General features: G+C 34.9%; 1 long non-coding RNA gene across 1 annotated transcript; it reads right to left on the bottom strand.

The window, feature by feature from the left end:
* Positions 1-1,303: 1,303 nt before the first annotated feature.
* Positions 1,304-2,778, bottom strand: LOC127506291 (uncharacterized). The gene is made up of 3 exons (XR_007927949.1): positions 2,362-2,778; positions 1,639-1,825; positions 1,304-1,533 (listed from the first exon to the last, which is right to left on the bottom strand). It is a non-coding gene; the product is annotated as an uncharacterized LOC127506291 (long non-coding RNA).
* Positions 2,779-5,961: the final 3,183 nt, after the last annotated feature.

The following is a 5,961-nucleotide window of genomic DNA, read 5'->3' as shown; positions in this document are numbered from 1 at the left end:
CTTAACAAGTGAACCCCGCAATTGCATCTGCAAATTAGTGCCTGACGAAAAATTAAGTAATATCTCATGTAGATTTTCTTCCTATGTGTTCTATAATGTCCACTAGGAGTTGCTCTTGGCAAATGTTTTCATTTATTGATTTCCCCTTAAGAGATATGTTGTTTTAAAAACGAAAGTAAGCGTGATGCACGTTCATTGCGTTTTACCGTCAAATGAGAGTTTGTGTCTTTATTAAAATCAAAACATTCATGATTTATCTCTCAAACGCAATCAATTGAATGTTATTTTTTATTACCCGACCCGCGGATTATCCGCAGCGCCCGCGGATATAACCGTGATCCGCGCATCACTAGTTCACGTGCTCATCAGATATAAAAACATGTTGTAAATAGACATCAATGACGCTCTTCACTGAGCGCTTAGATGCACACGGAAGCATTAGAAAGTTGGCTTTCAAACCTGCTTTCAAATTCTCCCGCTCCTGCTTTCAAAACGCTTTCGAATTCAAACACTTCCATGTGCTTTTAAACACTCCCGTGCGTTGACCATTGTAGCCAATCACAGACATATCTGATGAGTGCGTGAACACAATGGCCAATCAGAGGTGTTTACGAATCCTCTCAACAGCGCTCAAGGCGTCGCATTTTTAAAATTTCAAAACTTGGTATCGTGGTCGGTACTTTTGACAATACTAATGTAATCTGGATTACATAATCAGATTCCAAAAATTAAGTACTTGTAACTAGAATTTAAAATACTCATATTCACACAATTCCTTCACAGTTTCTTCACAAAACCCAGTTTGGGAAACCCTGACGTAATGTAATGTTTAATGCACTTCATGTTGTTGGAATATAATTTCTTTCTCTTTGTATTTTTATATCAATATATAACAATATTACCCTATTAAATTCAACGTAATAAACGCGTTAGAGCAAAAGTAATCTAAAAGTACTTAAAAAGTAGTCACGATTATATTACCTAAAATGTGTAATGAAATGGATTATGTAACTAACTAAAATTTTTTCATGTAATTTGGAATCAGTAACGGATTACAATTTGTAAGTAATCTACCCAGCACTTACCATTATTATTAGCTCAATATACTGCTGCATCTTGGATCAGCCAATTTGTTGTTGTTGTTTTTTTCTTTTCATAAAATAAAAAGTAATAGTTCACCCAAAAAATACAACAAACTATGCTTTTCTTCTCAGTTGTATATGTCCTCTTGAAGGTTAAGTGCCTCTATAGTGGCACCAAACAGAATAGCAAAAATGACTACAAAAACCTTTTTTTAGGGTTTGCATGCTTCTTTATTGTAGATTGCCTTGTCTGAAATCACTTTTAATTCTAGAAAGGAGTGAAGGCTATTAGTATTTATTCCATTCAGTCTCAAATATATGAGCTCAAATGAGCTTTATAAGCAGGAATACTGAGAAGTGAAAGTATTGTACTCCACAGGCCAAAGGAATACAGATTAGGGAATTAAGTGCTCCGGTCCAAAGCTCTGAGTCAGCAGTCTGCGCCGTAACCCTGGAATGAGAACTGCTCATTTATTTCTTCACATAAATAATGAAAGAAAAGTCTTTCTCCCAGCAGAATAAATAGTTTAGTGGCACATATGCAGTTAGACGTCACCTTTCTTGTTCGTTTTAATTCCATTACAGCCGTCGTAGAGAGAAGGACATGCCGTATGAGTTTAATTGGAAGTGAGTTGAGTGATGGGAGATCTGCTACCCTTAGCATTTCCCAAACACCTGCCGCCTCATTACGACTGCAGCACTGCAGGAGAATCAATCACCAAATAAGCCAGGTACACCTCAGACTACATGGGGAGAGAGAGGGACAATAAAGCTACTTGAGTCTTGAAAGAAAGAGAGAGTGTATGCTATATGAATCTATGAAAATATTATTTGTCTGACGCATAGTTCCACCTCTATAATCTGATTGGATGAGCCAAGTTGTAATATAAACACATGACTGAACATCAATTGAACTGTATTTTAAAAGTGATGTGTGCGGTTGGATGTTAGAGCGCTTTCTCGCATTCCAGTTTAATAAGTAAGGGATCATTTATAGAAAGCCATTCATTATCACAAAATAAATCCCAACAACGTAAATGGGGTTTATTTTGCATGAAATATTGATTTGAAATCTATCTTGTAGATCAGCTTAAAGCTAAGAAACAATGGTATACAACAGCGGTATTGCAAAATGAAGAATACATTTCATTGAAATTAATATTAAATTAACTAATGAACTACTAGAATTACTATGAATTACTTCTACCCATCATGCCTAGCAACATGCAAAAAAAATTAAAAATTGAAAAAATTTAAATAGTGACATCATTTTACTCACCCTCATGTCGTTTCAAACCTGTATGACTCTCTATCTTCTGTGGAACACAAATAAGATTGATTGATTGATTGATTGATTGTCCAATGAAATTCAATGGGGTCTGTTATTTTGGGGGTATCACATGATTCTTTTGTCTTCCACAAATTAAATAAAGTCATACCAGTTTGGAATGACACGAGTAAACAATGACAGAAATTGCATTTTTGGATGATTTATCCCTTTAACCATGGTAAGATCACTGTAAAAACTACTAGAATTACTATGAATTACTTAATTTAATTCTACCCATCATGCCTAGCAACATGCAAAAAAAATTAAAAATTAAAAAAATTAAAATAGTGATATCATTTTACTCACCCTCATGTCGTTTCAAACGTGTATGACTCTCTATCTTCTGTGGAACACAAATAAGATTGACTGATTGATTGATTGATTGATTGGTTGACTGGTTGGATGACTGGTTGATTGATTGATTGATTGATTGATTGATTGACTGGTTGGATGACTGGTTGGTTGGTTGGTTGGTTGATTGATTGGTTGGTTGACTGGTTGGATGACTGGTTGGTTGGTTGATTGATTGGTTGATTGATTGATTGATTGATTGATTGATTGATTGACTAGTTGGATGACTGGTTGGTTGGTTGGTTGGTTGGTTGGTTGATTGATTGATTGATTGATTGATTGATTGATTGTCCATCCAATGAAATTCAATGGGGTCTGTTATTTTGGGGTATCAGATGATTCTTTTGTCTTCCACAAATGAAATAAAGTCCTACCGGTTTGGAATGACTCGAGTAAACAATGACAGAAATTGCATTTTTGGATGATCTATCCCTTTAACCATGGTAAAATCACTGTAAAAGCCAAGTTCAAAGATGGACTCCATATATTTGCATCTTAAAAATATATAGTTTAAGAATCTGTAAATGTATCTTCGGTAATTTCAGAAGCTCATTAGAGGTTTAAAGCAGTGTTATTTTTGCATTAGAGTAGTGTTATTTTAGAATTAGATTTTATTTTTATATTTTCATTTTAATTTTAGTTTAGGTTTTAGTCATTTTGTTGTGTGCTTTCGTCATTTTTATTTCTTTTTGATTTTTAAAATATTTTTAAATGTTTTAAAAGGCAACATTACTAATTCATAATTTAAGTTTAAGTTTTTCATCTAATATTTATATTTATTTTATTTCTTTGTTTCAGTTACTGAAAACAATTTTTAATAGTTTTAGTTGTACATATGTCTACTTGAGTAAAGATATACAACAATTTTGTCCACTCCAACTTCTTTCATCAGAGAAAATATTGTTTTGAGAGAGATGTGACGACTGAAACTGTCATTGCAGGGAGCCGTCAAACTTAACCATCCTGGTCTATTACAAATGAGAGACAGCTCCTCTCTTAAATTAGGCACAGGAAGAGGAAGCGTCCTTCTGTCTGCAGAGGCGACTAGACGTTTGAATGTCCTCCTGAGGGACTTCAGCCCCATTAGGGCTCAGATTGATATTGTTTGAGATGGCAGGAAATCTTTAAGTTTGCGTCCGTGCTCAGGTGGGCTATCAATCAAATTTTAGTCCTCTCGATTGAGCAACTCTGACTTGGCAGAGGAAAACCAGAGAGAGGGTAAAAACACATCGATAAGGAGGTCCATGGATCATCTAAAGGGGACATTTTGGGGCAGGGGAAATCTCCATCTCTCAGACAGCTGGTCAATATCTACAGTGGGGAAACATTCAGTCAAGTATGACTTTGTACAGAGAATTTTTACCATGTAGTTTATGAACTTCTGTTCTGTGTAACTGACAGGCAGCACAACTGGGCACCAAAGCTCATTAAAGGTTAATCTGGTTAGAGAAATGAAAGAGCAGAGCTACGCCTCTGAGAAACAGTTGAACACCTGCTTGCCTTTTGTTACCACCATGTTTGCGCAGCTAATCTTTAAATAATATATATCCTCAATATAGCATAATGATGACACATATTCCAACTACATCACAACAACAGAACCTGTCAGTCTGTCTCTTTTCATGTCTTTTGAGCTGTTTGCTAGATTTCACCAGTGAAAATATGATGCCAGGTTATTGCTATGTGGTTACTAGAACATTCTAGGAAGTTTCTAGAAGGTTATGTATGATGAAATCAGTCAATCAATCAATCAATCAATCTAACTATCTATCTATCTAATTTTTTTTTAAAGAATACTTTTATTCAGCAAGGATGCTTTATGGTGATCAAAAGTGACAGTAAAGACACTTATAATGTTACAAAAGATTTACATTTCATATAAATCATGTTCTTTTGAACTTTCTTTTCATCAAAGAATCCTGAAAATATTATCACGGTTCCTACAAAATATTAAGAAGCACAATTGTTTTCAACAAATCAGCATATTAGAATGATTTCTGAAGGATCATGTGACACTGAAGACTGGAGTAATAAAGCTGAAAATTCAGCTTTGCATTAAAGGAATAAATTACATTTTAAAATATATTTAAATAGAAAACAGTTATTTTAAATTGTAATAATATGTCACAATATTTGCTATTTTTACTGTATTTTTGGTCAAATAAATGCAGCCTTGCTGAGACTTCTTTTAAAAACATTTAAAAAATCTTACCGACCCCAGATTTTTTAACGGTAGTGTAATTATCTAAGTAATAGCAATAATAAATAGTGATGCTTATATGATGCAATGAGAAATAAAAAATAATAAAAAGTGAAATCTTCCAAACACTATTAGGCCTATTAGTAATTCATTGTCAAAGTTTTCTAATAGTCCATTTCAATGCTGATTACTTCTTGATATGCTGTACAAACTCAAAACACATGTTTTCCTAGAGGGTTACCTGAGCAAAACCTGGAAATTAGGTTGAAAACAAAGATGGACCGCATTAAATGGATTCCAAGTGCTTCAACCCGCCTTAAAAAGAAAGGCTGATGCATTGCAGTAATTAGGCGAATCCTTTGGCAATGATACACACACACTTCCTCTGTTCCCCCTTCTCTCTTCAGGTTTCTGTGCGTCCAAATGAGCTGATAGATTTAGAATGAATCCAGACGAATGAGGTCAGGCAGCGTGAGGCCGCTGGATCGTGGCACGTTATCTTCAACAAACACATGTCTTTCAGTCCAATTACACTCCTGCTGCAAATGGAGCATCTGACTCCCCTACACACACCACCACATCGCTCTGTCACTCACACAATCTCCAATGGTTTCTTTTCAGAGTTCAGGCCAATGCCCACACGTACACCTACAAACACACATGGACACACACACACACATAAATGCAAGCAGGAAATCATTAGCTTCCAAACAGGTGAAATTTTTTTTTTGGTTTTTTTTTTTAGAGAAATAATAGTCATGGTGGCGCCTGATAGTGGCTAAAGCTTTACTAATTTGTTTTACACAGCAAAACTTAATATTTTTGTCTTGTTTATATTTAATCTTGACTTGCGTAATGTCCCAAAATACATAATCTAATTGGCTATTCATGTTGCAAAGCATAATGGGTATGTGCTGTTTTGTTCTCACCCTCTTGCAGCAGTGTGGTGCATTTAATGAACCACTTTTGTGAAAAGTAGTTTTCTTACCTTAAAACTT

This window comes from Ctenopharyngodon idella, chromosome 23 (assembly GCF_019924925.1).
Source record: "Ctenopharyngodon idella isolate HZGC_01 chromosome 23, HZGC01, whole genome shotgun sequence".
NCBI lineage: Eukaryota > Metazoa > Chordata > Actinopteri > Cypriniformes > Xenocyprididae > Ctenopharyngodon > Ctenopharyngodon idella.
Note: the sequence above shows the minus strand (reverse complement) of the source record. Positions and strands in the feature narration are given on the sequence as shown.